We start from the raw sequence: 23,823 nt of genomic DNA, 5'->3' as shown, positions 1-23,823 counted from the left end.
GATGCTGAAGATTGCGGTTTTCTTAACGTATTCACTATACTTTTGGTATTTTTGAAAATGCGTTTTACCTACTTAAAGTACTTTTCCAAACATTTTAACTCTCAAATTGTTAAAGTTGGTAGGAAAAAGGGCGTAATGCACTCTTAAAACAAGTCAAATAAACATTTATGCTACAACAAATATATATGTTCAGGTTCACAATACAGATGGAAAACATATTTACTCGAAACGTAGTTGATATTTCATTTTCATCCTGCAATAAATCGCTGTTCAATCGAATGATTCTCTCATGTTAGCATATACAATAATAACAAGAAAATCTAAATCATGAAACTAATGCGACTCAATTCGTGTAAATAAACTTAAGACGGACATTATATACTCTAAGACTTACTACACCAGGACTTATTGAAAACATAAAAACATGTAAAAAAAATTAATACACATTGCCACATTCGATTCGATCTCCAATAGCTTTGTAAATTATATTTTTGCTGGTTCATGGTTTATCACATTTCATTTATATCGTTTGTAAATGTTGAATGTTGCAGGCGATCGACAAAAGACTTCTCAAATAGCTATACAATCGCAAGGATTAATACAATCAAGAAACGATATCTTTATAAATTATCATAACAAATAAGGATGTCAAATATAAGTTTCGTAAGCGCTATGTTTTAGATGTATTCCCTCCATTTTCCGGTGGCAATATCGCAAATAAGCAAGTTATAGTTTGTTGAGTATAAATGTGTAATCAATGAATACATTGCTAGAATTTCAACATTCTCGACAATCGGTCGATTCGGCTTCACAGTGCAGATAACCATTAATAAAGTACCGTTTAATATAATACCATGTTAATATTTGTCTGCGACTGTTAAAACTGATTTAAGAATTAAGAGAACTGTAAATATCACACAAAACTGAGCTTTTGTGTAATATTCTATTAAAACACCAAATTTAACCTCGTTTCATCGAAATTACTTCTGTCTACCCAAGAAGAAAAATAGATGTCAACGTTGCCCCCTGTGCACTGTTTGATAAGAAAACCAATACATTAATATTGCTTCCTTTTCTTAGCAATAGGTCCAAATAACAATGGGTAAAATTCGATTATTTTTTCATTTATCCTCAAACGATTGCATCTTTGCTGTGTTCTTGTAACACATAAACGGCTTGTAACATATCAATGGTATAATTTGTGACCGACTAGTTTATGCTTTGCAAGTCAGCGATGCAGTGAACACATGTACATAACACAAATGTTATAAAATTTAATAAAATGCTCTTTACAGGCAGATTCCAAAAGTCATGTAACCTATTTAACTTGGACGCGAGTCATCTTAAAAACTGCATGTCAATGGTCAATCTAATCACATACTTATGGGCTCGTCATTTGCATTAAAAGACTTACCACAACATATTTGATCGATATTACTTTAACTAAAATGTGTAATCGGAAACAAACACGATGCTTTGATGCACTATTGTTCGATTCTGAAAATTTTAACACATAATAACAGTGAAATACTTATGGTCATGAAAAAGCGGCGTAAATTGACTACTGCAGGGACAAACTGGATTATTAATAAAGCCTTGTAAACAAATGCACTTCACTTAAATATCTGCATTATGTAAGTCGAATATAATTTAATAAACTTTGCTATAACAAATTAGGAGAAAAGTCAGAAGAAAAGATCCAAAATAGGAATCGAACTCATTAGTAAAAAGCCATAAGGAGTAATGATAAAGAGCATGGCTTAAACAAACTTCACACTTTTGCTTGATACTAAAGCTGTCGGACTAATGCATACATACAATACTCACAATTAGGACATTTACATGTTAACGTAAAACGGACAACACAAACAGATCCCGTTTTTTTAAGTAGTTTGATAGAGAAAACATTGTCTGATGCATGGATAATCTGCTTGTATTTCGACCGGGAGGGTTTTGATCTAAATCGTTGATTAAAAGTCATTCGTGTTGTTCAGTAAAGCAGACTTATTGAAATTAAATCAATTTGCACTTGCATATGTGCAAGTTTATGGTAATACGACGGGACATGAGATTGCATACATCTAATTATAATCTTGTGATTCCGAAGTATGAAATATATCGCGTTACTTATCACACTGTCGCGTCTGTCTAGTACATCGCACTTACACAAATCAGTGGTATAACTATATATTATAGCACACATTGAAAATCCCGTTAGTTTGTTTGTATCTTTACTCACACACATTTGTATGACAGCGAAACATAAAGTCATAATAGTAAATTTACATCACCATTCAAACATATAATATTGGAATAGGAATAACTAAACCATTCTGAATTGAGTTCGAAAAAAAATGAAAGAACGAACGATAAACGTTTGCTACTTTTCTAATAATATGAGATTTCACGGATAAATTAAAACTGTGTTCCAAATATGTATTGTGTAATATTTTTTTTTCGATGCAAGTTTATAACGATGGTGTATTTAAAATTGATATCATTTATTGACGCCATTAACTCGCTGGTTTGATTGTATCGAGGACAAGTGGAGGAGGCTTGATTTATTTAGTTCACTTTAATAATAAATAAATCACACATGAATGATTTTACTGGGGATTCATATCAATTCAAATGTTTTTAAACCGATGATAAGCAAACAAAAAACACCAAAATCTTTTCAGCTCTTTTTATTTTATTAATTATCGACCCACATAGAAAATCTCTTTCGCTAAATGCATAATGTCTTCATAGGTAAATAAACGCTTCTAGACTTTTCTCATTCCGAAATTCAAATGCGTATTGAGAATTGGATCACCTTTTATCTCCTAAATGATATCAAACGTTGGTAAGCTCTTAATTAAAAACTGACATTCGTGATGTCAACGTTTAAACAATGTTACAACTATATTCGAATCCGTCGATAAAACCCCGGACAAAGTGTGCAGATTATTTATATCGCATCCTATGTTATGCTTACGAGACCAAGCGTACATAATTTGAGCTTAATTAGATTGAGGTAGTTTACTATAGAACATAAACTGACAATCGGTTCTCGAACTTTAACTTATACATTTTTTACATGAAGAGAAACACTTGCCCTATCTGTATTATATATTAAATTGCGTTTCAAAATATAACGAGTGAAAAAACAACGTTATTCAGTATTGGCAAGCATGCAGACTGCAGCAGTTGGCCACTTAAAAACAAGAAATAATACATGTTTAGTGGTATAATTATTTAACTTTAATTAAATATACTTAACACTACAACATTTAAGTCCATGTCTGGTTCTCTCGCTACACATGATTAAAAATTAAAAACGTATACTTTATGTTGTTCAAATCATTTATAATATAAATATAAGGTTGTATGAAGTGCGCATAAAATTTAACCAGGACATATAAACAAGCATAAAATAACAACCTGCGTTATGCGCATTCTGTATAATATGCTGAGTCTCGGACAGACAAATACAAACACTCAATAAAGCTGCTGCTGTAATAGAAGTTACACGTGTGCACTCTGTGTAATATGTGTGATGACGTGGTGCTATTCATTTCTTATATCACCCATCTTGACAGCAGTTATGTTAAGTATTTCAGAAACAATACTTGTCAGAAAAGGTGGTTTAATAACAGTTTTAACCTACTTTCATGGGACAATTATGGAAAAAATATGAAAACGGGATATTGTTCCACACTGTCTTAAACGGGATTTTTCGTTTTAATGAATATTGTAAGTGTGTTTATTGCTCATTCTTTAAATAAGTTTTATGCTAATATATGTCAAACTTGAACTATGTGCATGTTCTTCAAATATTACCCATTGTCTATATATGAACATACGAATAAGTAAAGAATCCATTTACCTATGCTTCTATTGAGCAATATACATCATTTGGTTGATTTAATAAATCAAAGTACTGACAGTACTGGTGTGACGAGGCTTTTGAGAGGATGGATATAAAAGCATCAAGTTAAATTTATCTGCATTATCTACATCACCACAATCACCACAATTGTGTATGTTGGTACGAAAAAAAAATTTGGTACAAAAATTTTGCGAAACAAATTTGGGTACGAACAAAAAATTGGGGATGAAAAAAAAATTAGGTCCGAAAAAAAATTGGGTACGAACAAAAATTGGGTACGAAAAATTTAAGGTACGGAAAAAAAATTGGGGGAATGGGAAAGTAGTACCTGTGGGGAACTTGACCCACACTCGCACATTTTCGGCCCTTTCTGTCAAACATCAGATATGTTCCTCGAAGGCAATAGTATGAATACACATTTCGGAAGCGGTAATGCGGTCCTACCTACGCGCGTCAAATGTAAGCGAAATATGTACACAAGTCTGTCAGGAATGATTGAATTAACGAAGAAAATCGTGTATTGATGTAAGTTTTTTGAAGAAATGTGCAGAAAATATATTAAACAAGAGCTGTGTTTGTGAAACACAATGCACCCTGCTGCGCAGCTTTGAACCCATATATTTTACCTTTGACCTTGAAGGATGACCTTGACCTTTCACCACTCAAAATGTGCAGCTCCATGACATACACATGCATGCCGAATATGGAGTTGCTATCTTCAATATTGCAAAATTTGACCTTGACCTTGCAGGATGACCTTGACCTTTCACCAATCAATATGTGCAGCTCTATGAGATACGCATGCACGCCAATATTGAAAAAGTTATGGCCAATGTTAAAGTTTTCGGACAGACAGACGCTTTATATTTGACATTTGACCTTGAAGGATGACCTTCACCTTCACCTTTCACAACTGAAAATGTGCAGCTCTATGAGATGCACATGTATGCCAAATATCAAGTTGCTATGTTCAATATTAAAAAAGTTATGGCCATTAAAGTTTTCGGACGGACGGACAGACTGACACACTGACTGACTGACTGACAGTTCAACTGATATAGGCCACCCTACCGGGAGCATAAAAAGCAATGGCGATATTTTTGTCAGACACATAAGTGTTAATAGTTTGATATCACAAAATGAAAGTGAAAGTAGAACTGTCAGAAATGACAACCTATCAACGTGTTGTTTTTGCTGGCACGAGAGGGCGATTACACTCAATGTGTTCACATTTTGACCATAGGCTTTGTCAATGACCTTTATAGTATGGGTAGCTTTGATATTATTTATTGCTATCATGTAACTGCATGATTGTGTATATGTTTACAATACACAAAGCATAAATAATGATATAAATATACTGATTGAGCTTATAATATTCTGAGAACTATAGCCAGGTCAATTAAGGACTTAAAATACAATTTTGTGTCCTGGTTTCATGAAGAAATGACCATGCATGTCCTAGATTTCAAATTCAAGGCCCTGGTGTGACACATTGGTAGCATTACCGTTAAACTGTTACCAGGCTTATGAAATTAGTTTTTATTTAACTATCTAAGGAAATCTAAATCAGGCACTGATTTTTCTTGTTTTAATACAGTCATATATCAGTTGTGGCCTCTGGGTAGTGACCAATTTTTGCTTACTTGTCACACCCTTAAAACTTTCCACACGTCTATAATAGCAAATCTGGATTTAGGTGATCTTCAATGGTACATTTAAACTTTAGCTCTGTTACAAGAGTGCTGGTAAAGTCCAGTCACATATTTAAATCTAGGCCATGTCAAAATCAAAGTGTCAAAGACAAATGAAAGATGCGTTCATTAATTATTGTCCAGTTGATTACTACTGCTGTAAGTTTTTTTATAATATGACTGATGAACATCATGTGAGAGAAAATTCTCATTATCATTGTATATCAGGTTTAGCAGCCTTTTAGATAACAAAGTATGCTAGTTTTCAAATTCGCTTCTGGGGATCAAACCCGTAGGGCTTTTAGGAAGTTTCTGAAATTTTCGATCCCTCGAGAGCAACCAAACCAAAAATTAAGTCAAATATTGCCGATTCGGTTTTTTGAGTCGGTTCATGAGTGATAATGGAGCTTGATTGGTCATTGTCGGCTCTGGTACTACTTAAATGTACCCCGGGTACTCTTAAGTATACTTACATGTACCCTGGGTACTCTAAGTATACTTACATGTACACCAGGTACGGTAAATAAACATAATTGTACTCGGTCCATATTAGACTGTACCAGAGTTGTATTCGCGCCCAAAATCCGATGTCGTAAAACGCGCAACCGATTATCTTAAACACACTTCTCTTCAAAAAACACTGCATCAACATGCTTTTTGAGTATGTGTTCCGATAATATAGAGGCCATTCTACAGAAAATTGACATAAATGTGTATATATAATTATTACAAAAAAAAGTTGACAACGACTGATTTAGGGTTAAATTTCCCGGGTACATTTTAGTATATTTACCGTACCCGGGATACATGTAAGTATACTTAAGAGTACCCGGGGTACATGTACGTAGTACCCGAGCCGACAATGAACAATCGAGCGATACTGGAAGGTGCAACATCTCTCACGCCCCCTAGCATCGCCTTTAGCAGTATTCAATTCTCAGCAGGAAAGTGCTGGAGTCATTGATCCCGAGGGACGAGAAAAACAATTGATTAATGTTCGAAATAAATAATTTGATTAATGACAATTCTATTATTTGAGCCATGTCACAGGAAAAGCGCAGTCAAATCAGTATCCAATTAAATTATTTGTTATTGTCAGAAAACGCTTTTAAGCAAACAGCTTTCAAGCGACTGCAGGCTGATCTAGATCCAAACTGGCCACAATCGTCTTAATGTCTCTTTTACTGTGACACAGTTCATTTAACTTTAAAATGATAAAAAGTACTAACACTAAGAAAAAGTACAAACCAGTAAAGAGTTTGAAATCAATGTTGAATTTCAGGAGAGCTTGGTGATCTGCAAATCCCCGATGAAATGTTGATATCGGGTATCATAGTCATTCTTTAAGTCGCAAAATGCTCGAATACAATTTATAAAGCACAATGTGACTTATATTGATAACTAAAAATACCAGTATGCCAGTTTTGCCGTGTCAAGCTGTTACGATCCAGAAAGTCCTTCATTCACATCGAGTATATATCTTTCGAATTCCAACTATTGTTGTCATAAGCGGAGATATAGTGAATAAATAATTCATATATCCTTAATGACAGCTTCTAAATAGCGAAACAAGCCAATGTATGCAGTTAGAAAGTTTTGAATCGAGACTCTCATTAAGGCGGCCATTGTTGAATGTTGAAACACAAACGACAACTCTGCTAGGAGAATGTTATCAATGCTCCTACGCAGTGGCGTATGCAAAAGGGAAGTAACTAAAAAATCGAGTTATCTCAATCGGACTGGCTCGGTCTTTTACGTAGGCCGCCATTGTGAATTTTTTTAGGATGGTTATCAAACCTTGGACGATGCTGTTCGCATCGTCAAAAATGACTTTATGCCCATGTGAATGAATTGAAGCCAGATTGCTACAAGATATAATGTAACATGCAGTTTGAAAGAAAACAAAACCACATAGCACCAGGTAAAACATTAAACTGGCTCTGTAAGCGTATGTATTTTTTACATATCCGTTAAAAAATTCTGAAACATTGCTATGCATTCAAACCGATTCAAACCGATTGCAGTAAAGTTGTCTACTTAATATTACTATCGGCACAAACAGTACATAAACTGTCTGTCTATAATTGTTTTCCATATTTGATTTTGATCAATTATCACAACGAACTCAGTGTAGAGATCGATTCATCACTAAAGCTGTCTCACAACAGTACCTGGTTAGCCCTTTGTGGCAAGGATGCTGATAAAGTTAACCAATTCTTTACTTTATAATGTATCGCTTTTTTGTTCTTCAACTTGACAACTATTTAAGCATATATTTACCCAAAAAAAAATTTTAATTTGTAGTGTAGAAACACGCAAAACCGTTTCTTGACTATCATATTTGATATTTTGCAAACATACTAAACATTAAAACGCAAAAAAAGTTATGTAGGAACAAATACTCTTTATCGAATCAAGAGAACGATAGGATATGTTTTATTTGTATCGAATTCAATTATATGGTATATGTCGTATTGATATGACGTATCGAATTCCCTTTTTAATGTGATTTACACATTATATATTAAGAACGCATTTTCAAATTGTATAATAACATAACGACGTTTCTTCTAAATAAGTGTGAACAACAGTTACACACCTGGTCGCCTATATAGATTTTACATGCAATTTATCTGACGAAGCGTGGAGTCAAGTACATGTTCGATCACACGTTGATATACAGATGTGTATTTCATCTTGTCATTTCTTATTAAATTTATATTTTGTCTAGTCTGAAAAGCACAAATATTCAAGATAGGTTTTATATTTATATACACAATCCTCAATGTGTTGTTTAGACTTTTGTGCATTTGTTTTACTTGCATTTTTGTGTGTTAAACCTGAGCATTGCCTGACTCCACGTGGTTGATTATACAAATTATCATGAATTATTTAAAATACTTATGTAATATGTTAAATAGAAAATTGCACATTATACTATTTTAATAGTCAGTTAAAGTCTGTTTTAGGATAACAAAGCGTAAATAATAGTAGTTTAGAGGTTTATCCGCTCAAACAATCTTCCCGGGAGTTATTGACATTTGCTTAACAATCAGGTGTTCTGATGAATTGTATGCGTCTGCGTCAGACCACAGAAGCATTATATTTCGTCCTTAGATGATACCATATATTAAGCATCCCCACTCGGTGAACATACGCTTATGTTAATGTCATTCGGCGTCAATGAATTTTCATTAATAAGGAAACATGTTATAATACTGTGGTTTGGTTCCCCGCGAGTGTTCTGGAACGAATGATCCACGGTCGAATAGTGTTTGGGAAGTTCAAGTCGGTGGAGCTAATGTAAGCAATTGTTGATATTACATTGTGTTTGTTTCCGATTGAGATCGCAGAGACTTATGATCCTAAAGTATGTGCATCATAGACCGGAAATGTGTGCGCCAATATCCGATTTTAGTATTTTATCTACTTTATGGCTTTATTCTTTTCTGAATCATGTCATAAAGAATAGAACACAACTTAAAGAACTGAAAGTAGTAATATGTATATCAAAACAAGAACAATGCAGACTTTGAAATTATTGTGCATACGAGCCATGATTACATCAGTTAAAAAACAATTAAACTTCAAGATAATTAAAATGTTATCAATTATTGTTTAACGTCATCAATCTTCTTTTTAAGACTGAATGTGGTATGCGATCTCTTCTCTTTCATGATACATACTATCTTAAGTGTATTAGTGTTTCAATTATTTAGATGATGCGATGTCGGATTCAAAAAGTGCATTCAACAAATAGCTAACGCTCAGCGTTAAGTGCCCAAGTTTAATTAATTTAGCATGTGTCTACCACATAATGTCACTAACATCCACTATTGCTATCGAAGAGGCATCACGTGTGCATAATGTATGAGGTATGATTAATTCTTCGCTTTATAAATGAAGTTCCTTAAATAAATATTATATTTTCGTATATCATTTATCAACCTGATTATATTTTGTTTACTCATATAAACATGGTATGTCATTTTTTCCACTCAGTTCCTGAGCTATGATAATACTACGCGTCTAAAATCTTACGAAAGAAATACAATATGGTACAAAGCGATGTATGTTAAGGTCACAATGACATGTTTGTTCTCGCATTTGGAATTATATTTCCTGGTGTACTCTGTGATTATCAAACCATTGATTAGTGTCACGTCCTAGTCTTGTCCCTGTCTAGAAAATGTTACAATTCATCACATGAAAGCAAATTAACGATAATAAAGAATCGAATCTTTGGTTTAATAAGTTTATCTGCGTCGTGTATTTTAAGGAGCATTGTTGTTTTGATAATATTGTACGTTTCGTAAGTAAAGCACTTTGTATTTCTCAGTTTTATTTGAAACTTATTTTTTTTGTTTGCTTGCAGTTCGGTGCGATGTCTTGAATGTTTGACTTGCTATTATCAGTCGTTAATACTATATTTAATATACACAATTATTTTTTGCATTTTGAATGTATGAAAGCCAAAGACATAAACACTATTAATAGATGACTCGACAAATGCATTTATATGTGAACATGAAAGGAAATGAAATTTGAGCATATTTACTATGATATCAGATATTGAATTGTATTTCAGGAAGAAAACGACCATTTGCCGATATGCATAACGTAAACAGAACGCGAAATAATAATTATTATTGTTTAAACTCTATCTGTAATGCCCTCTGGCGGGATGCAGAAACTTTGCAAACGGAGGGCTTGAACGGGAGTAATCGTGTATTAACACGGCGATTCACGTGCCGTCCAAGCCTTGTTATGTGTTTTTCATATCCATAAACTGGTCCACGCGCAGTTACTTCCAATTTTTCATTCGATTCAATAAGTTATTATGAACTTTGCTAATAACTCCAGCCTTCATCGACTTTCCAAGCATAAATGGAGAACTAAATAAGCAACAGTTTCGTCATTCATGCAGGGATAAAGGCAATGAATAATTCAATCCACTTTTCAATTTGTACCATCTGCACTCTCTTGACAACAGCTTTATTTTTTTGGCAACGTCAATGAAGTTAAGGTTATTTACTCAACACATTCAAAAGACTATGCCGTAAATGTAAGTATTTATGTACCTTCAAGGTTCCTGCTTGAAATACTTTAGTGACAATATGTTGGCAGTATTAATTAAAAAAAAAACACGAGATATATAATTATGTTTTAAATTGCATATAATTTGACTGGATTGTATGCATAATTTATTATACAAAAGCACACCTGTACATATATAATATCAAGAATGCATCGAGATATGTGTTTAAGCTACCATGGCATACATTAATACTAGTTTGATGTTATCAGAACTTGCAAATAAGGTATTTTTATTTTATGTTAACATTATACACCTCATGTAAACTATCCGTGTAAAGTAATAAAACATAAATTAAAACAAATAGATTTTTAGAACTGGCATTTAATTTGTTTCGAATTATACACTTTCGTAAAGTTACTTGGTAATTGTGTTAAGAGTTAACTTTGTATATACAAAACTTAATCGTAAAATGTTAGAATAGCCCGATGTGATACACTCGAAAGTAGTAATATGTATATCAAAACAAGAACAACGCATACTTTAAAATAATTTTTCATAAGAGCCGTGATTACGTCAGTAAAAACAATTAAACTTCAAGATCATTAAAATGTGATCAATTATTGTTTAACGCCATCAATCTTCTTTTTAAGACATATTACCTATACAATAATAAATTATACTTACACAGATTGCATTAATTACAATTGTTAGAACTAGGGTCACTACCTTGAAACATTTAATGCAATATTTTCTTTGTTGAGACCGGGTTATTGCTAGCCTAGAAGTTGCGTTTACTTTAATTATAAAAATTAACTGTAATGCATATCATGTCAAACATGAAAAGGCAATATCAGAGAGTATGGCAGTATTTTATAGTGAACTTACTTTCATATTCGTTTCCATATTATTCCCACCGTTGGCATGCACATGCCTATTTCTTTCTTGAAAGCGTTATAATTTGGAGAGTGAATTTAATAAAAAGGGATTTTTACTTTATCACGTTTCGGAAAATAACGTGCCGAGTGATTCAACCAGCTTTGATAAAGAAAACATAGTCAAGATAAAAATGCCATAGCAACATTTATTTGTTCAGGAAGCTCGTTAGTTGATATTAGTCATATTGCATTATGTATTAAAATTAGTTTTAAAATACATTTCAATGTGAATTGTTCATCATGATTTTGCAATACATTTCTACGCCGTGAATAATTCTATACAATTATTTGCAGGATTTGTGCATAAAAGCAAACCACATCTAACCTTGGTCTTTAACACTGAAAATTCGTATTTGCCTGATATTAATCAATTTGATTGATTAAATTAAGCTTGCACCTGGGTTAAGAACCTAGTTAGAATTGACATCGTCAGTTGGATTTGCACTTTGGCTAACACGACATGCGAATCCCCATACATTATTCACCATCTCCGTTTATGTGATCAATATATAATGTCAGTTGAATCATCTCAAAGATGACAAGCACACTCGAAATAAATATCAAACTAAGTATTTTCCTCAAAAAGAGACTTTAATCCAACGTGGCATGACATAAACAGAAATGTATGCATAATGTTAGCATATAAGCAATGTTGATCAGTGTTCTATCATACAATAACGTTGACATAATACAGTGTTTTGGCGTTTGCTGGCTAACGATTCGTATTTGTTTTGATTTCGTTTGTTACGACCAGAACTCAATGAAAAACGAGTTATAACACATTATACGCGGTCAAATTAAGCTGTTAGCGTCGTCATATTTTCTATGTCTTAAGAGACTGTAAGCGATAGATTAAAGTGTTATTATGTAATCGGCCACACTGTTTGGTCATTGGTTACTTGCTCTAGATAAAGGACTGCATTTTATGGTAAGGTTTCTCTTATGTATGCATCTTAACGTTAATTTGTTCTAAATTGTTAACTACGACCGGTTGATGTGTGTTGTTTTGATGCAGTATTGCAACGTTTTTATGTGTACATGTTTCATTATTTCCAGTCTTTAGATGTTATCAGCTTTATAGATTGTTTCTATTCCTCGTTGATTCTCTGCCATAAATAAAGGTCCGCGTATAAATTGTTTTACGTCATTATGCTCGACGGTCGAACTAAAGAAAATGCACGACCCCACACAATGTTTTATTCCAAACAGAAAATGAACATCAAAGCGGGTCGACTTCATTCGATAAAATTATGCCGACGTCCAGGTTTAACACATGTTTGGCGTACAATATAAACAGTTGCAATATTGAACGTTATTAACACCACCAGTATTACTTAAATTGTATTATTTATGCATAATAATTGTTTTATAATGACGTGTTTCTTATGGGAATTAAATTCAATTAAATGCGTGTTCAGCCGTATAGTCAAGTAGTTGTCAGCTTTTTGTCCTCAATTTATAAATCTTGGGTTATACAGATTGATGTTTGGATGCAGTGCTATGAGTGTGTATGTGTGTTTTATAGATACGGTTATATAGGTTTGAAATGGAATCATGTGTAAATGAACGAACCCGAAGAAGCCTGAATTTTTAAATTGCATGGCTCTGCACACCAACGTCTCACTGTTAATATATGCATATTCATTGTATAGTACTATTTTCATGCCATTCTAAAATGAATGCATACACATTTTCAAATATTACATGTTATGTACAATCCGCACAGAAGTTACCATAAACTGAATTGGCTTATTCATCTTTGACCGGTATTTTTCTACGCATGAGTCAAGCAAACTACAGTTCAACACATCATACGATTTTAACATTTGACACGAGTAAGGAAGTGTTACAAATATTGTTAATATTTCGAAACTCAACGCGTACATAACGTTCACAATAAAGAACACACACCATATTGCATTCTCATGAAATAAATAAAGGCTGCTATGGTAACTGAATACCATTGTGATTTCATTTTATCACGTAGACACATGTCTTAATGATATTATGCAGCTCCATATTAGAATTTGTTTTACCGCCTTGTTTGATCTCGTTCGCATCTGAGGGAAAGCTCTATTTTGCATACGTTATTTTAATTCTTTAATCAAATTTGTGACGATATTTGCATTCGTGATAAAGGCACACATGCCGGGAAACATTTTGAAATGGATTTTAATCCTGGGGTGATATAAGAACCGTCAAATGCAGTCAAACGACACTTATTCGTTTTTGATAAGGTATTAACCATATGCGCGTTGTAACTCAAATCGCAATACGCCATAACATGATACTCCCTTAAAAATACATTCTTTCTAAAACATTTGCTTAAAAAGCAAGTATATTTTTTCTGTAGAAAAAATCCCAACAAGTGCAACAATAATAAGGACAGTTAATTTTACAGACATCGCCAATAGATAGATCCTACTTGTGATAGTTTTCGAACACCTATTTGCTGTCTCCTTACCATTAACAGGTATTAATTGATAGAACACACTGATGCTTGGTGAGCATTTTAACTTTAAAACGCATTCTGTGTGCTCTTAGTATTGTTGTAAAATGCGTAATGCTTAGTTTTTAACGTCAGCGATGTGTAAATATAAATGCTTAAATAAATGACATAGTTGGAATGAATTATCCCTATTGTTTCAATGCCAATATCAAAGTTGTATGAATTTAGTTTTTGTTATTGTTATAGTGTTAAAAACATGCACAACTAGCACATAGATGTATCAAACATTTGCATAAGCAATTAAAATAAAAAAAAACGTAATATAGACATACACATGCACTTAGCGATTGTAATGTTAACAATATTTCTCTTAAGAGGCCGATGAAGTTGAGAATGGATTTACATTTCTATTGCTTTGTGTTAACATCTAAATTCTTAAGATAAACTGACGTCACTAAAACGGAACTGTTAATGTACAACTCGTATGCTGGTTTGTTTATTTAAATATTTCCTCATTAAAGCTGGCAGTTGCTTATTTAACATGCACATATAGTCTATACAACATCTTGCAAAACGTAATCGTAATGTCAGAATTTCGACAAATGATATTACATAACTTTCAGTACATCGAACTGGATAGCTCCCGGAACAATACTTTAATCTCATTTGGAAAACATTTATGTTCCTAATATAAACATTCTTCCCGATCAAGGTTATACATTTAAGAACCAAACTGACATTCGCCAGACTGAATGTGGTATTTTCTTCTCTTTCGTTATATATATCTTAAGTGTATAAGTGTTACAATTATATAGATGTTGCGATGTCGGATTCAACAAGTGCATTCAACAAACATCTAACGCTCAGCGTTAAGTGCCCAAGTTTAATTAATTTAGTATGTGTCTACCACATAATGCCACTAACATCCACTATGGCTATCGGAGAGGCATCACGTGTGCATAGTGTATGAGGTATGATTAATTCTTCGCTTTATAAATGAACTGCTTAAATAAATATTATATTTTCGGATACCATTGATCAACCAGTCAGCCAGATTATATTAAGTTTACTCATAAACATTTTATGTCATTTTTACAACTCAGTTATGAGCTACGAAAATATTACGCGTCTAAAACGAAGTATGTTTAAGGACATGATTGTTCGCGCATTAGGAATTATATGCCCTGGTGCACTCTGTGATTATCTAACCATTGACGCGTCTTATTTTTGTCCCTTTTAATGGAATGTTACAAATCATCACATGAAAGCCAAATAACAATCGAAAAAGAAAAGAATCGAGTCTTTGGTTTAATAGGTTTGTCTGTGTCATGTATTTTTAAGGGGCATTGTTATTTTGATAATTACGCTTCGTAAGAAAAGGACTTTGTATTTCTCAGTTACTTTTTAGGCTTATTTTAATGAACATTAATTTGTTTGGTAGCTTGTCATTCGGTGCGATGGCTTGACATGTTTGACTTTCTATTATCGGTCGTTAATACTATATTTAATATACACAATTGTGTCTTGGTATTTTGAATGTGTGCAAGTCAAGGACATAAACAGTATTAAAAATAACTCGATACATGCATTTATATATGATTAAATGAAAGGCAAAGAAATTTGAGCATCTTTATAATGATATCAGTTATTTTATTGTATTTCAAGCAGAAAACGACCATGTGCCGATATGCATTACGAAAAAAAGAACGTGAAAGAACAATCATTAAAACTCTCATCGCGTTTATAACGCCATATTTGTCAAGAAAACAGTTTAACGTCAATGACATAAGGATTGAGGATATTTATGCCTCTACAGATGCATCAAAATTAAAAGAGTCTACTATGGATCATTATTAATTAACTGTATAATATAAGACGAGAATGTGTTCAAATGGTTCGCCCCATACAAGTTGAGCCTCGCCAATACAGCTCGAAACTCGCCTTATAAGAGAAAAATTCGTCCAATATGGAAAAACACGGCCAATACGGGAAGAGGTCGGCCAATACGAGATTCAGCCAATCAGAAACCAGGAAAATTTCGGCCTATATAAGAATCTAAATTTTGGCAATATTGGACGCTATTATGAAGTAGTATGCTTTGTTTTGGTGCAAAAGTTTAAATCTTTAAAAATATAATTAATTGATGTATTCCTTTATTTGCTACAGCAGTTTTCACAGTTATCAATTATTATTATTGTCTGTCTTCGGTTTTGCTTTGCCTTCAATTGATAAACCGCCGTTCTCATAAAACGTATTTTAACTTTTATTATCCACATCATAACGCTCAGGCATCCATGTTGTTGACCGTTTCGAACGCGGAATAAATACAGCACGCTTACGAAAAGTCCGCTCTCTAGTCCGCTTCGGCATTTGAAAATATCCAATAAATTGTCTTTCCGGCAATGCGAAGGAATCATTTATATAACATACATCAGCTTGTAAAACATGTTATTCGAAATTGAAATTCAAGCTTTGCTTGCTGAATAATATCAAACAGTTAATTAATAAAATTGTCATTAATTAGATGAATTCATATTGGCTTTGTTATTGAGCTTCAGACAGCCGTATTGTCTCTTGGCCTGCGGCCTGAGGCCAATACGGCTGTCTTCAACTCAATAACAAAGCCAATATTAATTCAAGATATTAATAATATTATAATTTTAAAATGACTGAAACAACTGTCTTCAATAAACCTATTTTTAACATAATTATGTTGTCCTTGTTTGAAATAAAATTGTGTTCACACAAAAAAACATACATATTTAAATCTGAAAAATAGGTTTCAATAACACGTGCATAATTGTATTTTAAGTTGCATAGAATATGACCAGAGTGTATGTATGATTGCTTATACAAATGCACACCTGTTCATATACAAAATCAAGAATGCATCGAGAAAGGTGTTTTAACTACCATAACATACCTTAATACTGTTTTTATTTTATCAGAACTTGCAAATAAGGTATTTTTTTATGTCTGTTAACATTATTAACCTTATGTACACTATCAGTGTAAATTATTAAAACATAAATTAAAACAAATAGATTTTGAGAACTGGCATTTAATTTGTTTCGAATTTTACAATTTCGTAAAGTTGCTTGGTAATTGTGTTAAGAGTTATCTTTGTAGATAAAGAACTTAATCGTAAAATGTTAGAATAGCCTGGATGTGCATACATTCGGGTTTGAACGCTTGCATCACATATAAAAAGTAATACTTCAGATTATATAAGAACTAAATGTTTTTATACAAAACAAAGACGTATAAAACAGCAATATAATAGAATAATGAAAATGCACAATTTATATTTGACACCGTATACATACTGTTGAGCTTTTCTGACCTACGGATTTTATTTAACGCAAAAGTTGGAACACATGAATAATTGGTAAAACGTATATTTTAACAAACTGTATCCTATTGAATATGCATAGCTATACTACATATTGAGCTATAAGTGGCACACGTGGAACCATATGATGCTACTTTATGACATAGCTCTACTGTTGGAATGGAATGCAATGCAGTGTAATGATAATATTAGAAACAACGGGTCACTGAGGAAAATACACTATAGCCTTATATTAAGAAAGATATTTGACTTTAACTTATTATTTTAACGTATTTAAACTTAACATGTCACTAATTGGTTCGTCGGTAAAGCGCGCGAAAAATTAACAAAAGCAGTTTTTAGATAACCACCAAATTATTAATTATGATCTTTTAACTATACTATAACAAGTAGTCTGAACATTTATTTAGATGCCCTAGAAGAAAACGGAATGCTAATGATGGGAATGCCAATGTTATTCATATTGAAATGAAAATGATCAATTATGATCTTTTAACTATACTATAACAAGTAGTCTGAAAACTTATTTACATGCCAAAAAAAGAAAACGGAATGATAATGATTGGAATGTCAATGTTATTCATGTGGAAACGCGGTCTGAAAACAGAAGCATTATCATCATGGCGGATTGAGAGCGAATTTAAGCGCTTAGAACATTATCGGATTAACATTGCGCCAGATTTCGAATTTACGTGTGTACCAAGCTGATCAGCTACAATGGTTGGTGGCTTAAAACAATCCCTTTCAGGCATATGATGGCGGTCAAATTTGCCCAAGACAGCAGATGAAACCCCAAAGCAAAGGTAATTAACGAGTAATGATTTCAAAAGTATCAAATGTTATGATGCATGTTGATTGTAATAGACTCTTTTAACTGTATTTTAACATATATTGCTATTTATCATGAATACCTTTCGAGGATTTGCTTTAATGAATAGTTACATGACATGCAACCTAACTATATTTCATATGTATTTTAAATACAAACGCCATCCCTTTTTAGTCTAGTGTACAGATATAAGAACATAATATATATTCGATACTTTTCAATATTTAATCTCTTAGCAGGAAAAATGATCATCTGTAAGAAATTGTCAGGAAGTCCTTAGAATAACTTTATTGTAAATATGTATTACACAATCATTTTAACATATTATGTAATATTATATTTTGCATTTTGCCATTGTCACGGTAAAAGAAGAATACATCTCGGAATTTTAAGAAATGTTTCAAGCAGATTAAGCAGTTAGACATTCGCACTTTGTTAAGTCGATCCGCGAAAAAGGATTTTTAGGCATTAACGTCGATAATAAAACATTTGTGTTACACAGTTTTACATCTTCGCGCAATATCGTAGAACACAAAACGAAATTTAAGATGATTACTAGACAAAAATGTAAAGGGTCGACGCCATTTTATCATAATGTCAGATCATTCCACGTCACTGAGTTTTTAATAATATTTTATTCCAACAGATGATCTTGTGTACTAATGATAAATATTTGACATCAAATTCGCACCATGTAATGATTGACTTGTACATATCGTTATATCATACCGCTCAAATGTTAGACAAAGGACATTTTTTCGGCCATTTGATCTTTAAGGAATTGTTGGCTAAATTTTCGTTTTCATATCTTTAAATTTATCTACATATAAAAGCGTATCATCGGGAACATGCATCAGTTTTCCTGATATTCGTGTTGTGAAATTGTTTAATTATTTGTGTATTTTATCAATATATGTGTCCACATGATAGAACCATAAACAACATTTGTTCACATCTCTATTAAATATCTTTTAATCAACAGGTAACAACTAATTCGCACATTTGAATGCTTGACATGTCCATACTGTAATATCATTGCGCTCCAGTGTCAAAAAATGACATCGTTTCGACCTTTTTGAAGTGTTATTGGCTCAATTTCCAGTTGTCATATACTTTAATTTACCTACATATTGGAAAGGCAAATCATCGCGTTTTTGATATTTCCAGAGTTATTTGTGTGTGTTATAAGTTAATGTGTAAACGTTAACACGATAACAAAATGTATTCATTATTGCAATAAGTATTTTAATATGTATTATGTATGAACTTTGTTCGGTGGATGCATGTTTGCATTAAAATATATTGAAACCAAAATGACCATAAATGTGTTGTTTGCCAGTACATTCGTCACATAACCAATATACAGATTGCGAAGTAGTTAATTTTGAAGATCAGCATTAAGCTTGTAAATTTGACTATATAATAATGATATATTTGGAGATAACACTACCTAGGAGTTACTATAAATTACGTCCTTTTAATAAGGCTAAGAAAAAGTTGTGTAAAGGGTTTCATTTGGTGGATGTAATTTAACTGTTAAATAACGACTTTTTACGAAATCTGTGCGATCGCTTTCTAACTCAAAAAACTGTTTATATAGCCGGTAAATTAATCTTTGCGTTATTTGCAGGTGTTAAACATGTATACACTTTGTTTTATTATTTCCAAATTTTGTTTTATGTTACAGAATATCGCAACAGTGATATGTTTTCCAAATGTAGAGAGGCGAACACCGCCGGAATATCAGTGGCATCATTAAAAATACCCACGAACACTTGAGCATCTTAAATCTGTCCATTTGTTTTCGAGCTCGTGTGTATCGATAAATAGTATAAGTTGTATTCGTCATCATTATTTACCCGGATCATAATATGCAATGCTATTGCAAAAGAGCATTCCTGACTCAATACTTTGATCATGGAAAGTCCTGAGATGGACAAACATTATTGTTAACACAAAGCAGACTTTAAGTGACCAATGGCTTCTCCAATATGTTGCAATACATACAGCGCAGACATTAAAGATAAAACAATTATTAAAGGTGTGGCCACCAGCTGTCTTTGTACGTTCAATGCAAAGCAGTGAGGGTTTTATAACGGTTTATCTCTAATCTGATTGTAGCAACACAAACCACAATTGAAAATAAACCTAAACCTCATTTCATTGCAATGCAAAATAAAAACCAATGTCATAGAAAACATTCGATTGAATTTAATAATCAATAATTAAAATACTGTAAGTCAACATGTGATCTGAATTGTGTGTCACTCTGATAGTAAAACAAAAACAAAAAAGCGCATGTTAAATCCTGCAATAATGACATGATTTCATAATTTATCATCATAGTGTACACATTCCAGAAACTCGTGAAAGATCCAATCAAGAAGTATTATAGGTGAGTATAAATGCTCGATAACAAATCGAGAGTAATTTTTCTACGTAGGTCGCTGTCAAAGGGGCCTTTTCACGTTGGGTTAATTGAAAAAATTGAAAAAAAATGTTTCAGATTCGCAAATTTTCGTTTTTGTTATGATATTTGTGAGGAAACAGTAACATTTATCGTGCTCTAAAATAGAAATTATATGCATCTTTTGACGATTTGAAAACCTGAAAATTATAAAGCGTTGCAACGCGAAACGAATTAATATTTTGGAGAGTTCTGTGGTTGTCGTTATATTTTGTGAAACTACGAGGATTGCTTATATAAGGTATAAAATACATCTGTCAATGTATCAGGACCGATGGCCGAGTGGTCTAAGTGGTAGACTTTTTACTCCATGACTCCAGGGGTCAGTGGTTCGAGTCCTGCTGCGGGTTACCTTTTTATTTTTTTAACATTTGTTTTTTTATTTTTTACTGGAGCGTTTTAGATCCAATGTTTAAATTTATCAATATAAAGCATTTAATGAAAAACTTCAAAACATGCTAAAATCTGTTAAAAGGCCCCTTTTGTTTAAATTTGGCCTCATGTGATGATAATGATGATAACGATGACCAATGATGGTAATGATGTAATGTGATATTATTTTTCTGATAATGAGGATGATGATGACGGTGATGATGATTTTGCTACTGATTATGATAAAACTGTTGATGTACTGCTTGGTGTTTTTACATCTGTGTTTACACAAGACAGTGCACCATTTAAGAAAGAGATACCAGTTCCACCGTTTGACCTTCTCTGCGTTCGTGCATTCTGTATACATTGCTATCTGACAAAGGCACTTGATCACGACTATTAACATAGGTATGTGGCTATGTGATTCAAAGACAAAATACATATGCAATGATGATAATTAATTTTAAAACTGATAACTTAATACAAAAAAAACCGCGAGTTAGCAAATAATGTATAATTTTGAATGCAATCAACACACTCTTCGATATAATCTTAGTCGCGGTTAAGTAAGATCGTCTTAATACAAATGACTAGTGATGTTATGTATTTAAAATTGATATGATTTAGTGACGCCATTAACACGCTGGTTTGATGTGTATCGGGGAAAAGTGGAGGAGGCTTGATTTATTTAGCTCACTTTTATAATATATAAATCACATATGACTGATTTACCTGTGAATTCATATTAATTCAAAAGTATTTAAACCGATGATAAGCAGAAATCCCCAAATCTTTTCAGCTATTTTTACTTGATTTATTATCGATCAACATAGAAAATCTCTTTCGCTCAATGCATAATGTATTTCGTACGTAAATGAAGGCTTATAGACATTTCTCATTTCGATATTCATATGCGTTTTCAGAATTGGATCGCCGTTGAGCTCCTAAATAATATCAAACATTGGTTAGCTCTTAAAGAAAACAAACATTCGTGATGTCAACGTTCAAACTAATGTTATAACTATATTCGATTCCGTCAATCAAACCCCGGACAAAGTATGTAGATTATTTATATCGCATCCTATGTTATGCAAACGAGACCAAGCGTACATATTTTGAGCTTAATTAGATTGAGGTATGTCACTAAAGAACATAAACTAACAATCGGTTCGCGAATTTTAACATAAAATATTTTTAACGTAAAGAGCAACCCTTTCCCTTTGTGTATTATATATTACATTGTTTAAATGATATCGATTGAAAAAAAAAACCATAACGTGATTCAGTATTGGGAAGCATGCACAATGCAGTAGTTGGCCACGTAAAAATAAGAAATAATCTGGAATAAGGTACGATTGAACTTTACCGGTACGCAACACTTAACATCAAACAGCGTACCCTAACCCTAACCATAACCCTTAACACCTAACACATAACAACTAACGCAACACCTTATACTGTAATCCTTTTTATCCTATATATTTCGTTAGTATCGGGGGCTACCTCCCCCAAACCCCCGCTTTGTCGATAGTGGTAAACAACAGCGTACCGGTAAAGTTCAATCTAGCCCTGGTATAGTCTTTTAATTTTAATTAAATATACTTAACACTACAACATTTAAGTCCATGTCTGGATCTCTCCTTACACTAGATTAAAAATTAAAAGTGTATACCTTATGTTGTTCAAAACAATTATAATGTAAATGTAAGGTTGTATGAAGTGCACATGGAATTTAACGAGTGAATATAAACACAAACACAATAACAACCTGCGTTATGCGCATTCTGGATAATATGCTAAGTCTGGGACAGACAAATAATAACACTCAATAAAGCTTCTGCTGTGAGAGAAGTTACACGTGTGCACACTGTGTGATATTTGTTATGACTTGGTGCAATGCATTTCTTGCATAACACATCTTTACTCCAGTTATGTTTAGTATTTCAGAAACAATACTTCTCAGAAAAGCTGGAGGAACAGTCTCGGCCTACTTTCACGGAACAATTATGGAAACATTATGAAAACGGGAAATGGTTTTACACTGTCTTAAACATGTATTTTCGTTTTTCGGCATAGTGTACGTATGTGTATTGCTTATGCTTTAAATATGTCTTATGCAAATAAATATCAAACTTAAACTATTCGAATTTCTGAAAAATTGCTATGCATTCAAACCGATTCAAACCGATTGCAGTTAAGTTGTCTACTTAATATTACTATCGGCACAAACACTACATAAACTGTATGTCTTTTATTGTTCTTGATATTTGATTTTAATCTTTTAATTAATTCTCACAACGAACTAAGTGTTGAGATCGATTCATCAATAAAGCTGTCTCACCAAAGTAACTGCTCAGCCCTTTGTGGCAACGGTGCCGCTATAGTTAACAAATACTTTACTTTATAATGTATCGCTTATTTGTTCTTCAACTGGACAGCTATTCTAGCATATATTTACATAAAAAAGTAATGTTGATGTGTAGAATCACGCAAAACCGTGACTCGACTATCATATTTGATATTTTGCAAACAATGCTAGATAGTATAGATACTTAACATTAGAGCGCAAGAAAAGGAACAATACTCTTTATCGACTCAATAGAACGATAGGACATATTTTATTTGTATCGAATTCAAATATATAGTATATGACATAGCAATTTTCCTTTTTTAATGTGATTTATACATTATATTTTACAAGAACGCACGAATAAATGATTTAATAACATGACAACGTTTTTTCCCCAATAAATGTGAACAACATTTTTCACACCTGACCGCCTAAATAGATTTAACATGAAATTTATTTGACGAGA

Source organism: Dreissena polymorpha, chromosome 11 (assembly GCF_020536995.1).
Source record: "Dreissena polymorpha isolate Duluth1 chromosome 11, UMN_Dpol_1.0, whole genome shotgun sequence".
Taxonomy (NCBI): domain Eukaryota; kingdom Metazoa; phylum Mollusca; class Bivalvia; order Myida; family Dreissenidae; genus Dreissena; species Dreissena polymorpha.
Note: the sequence above shows the minus strand (reverse complement) of the source record.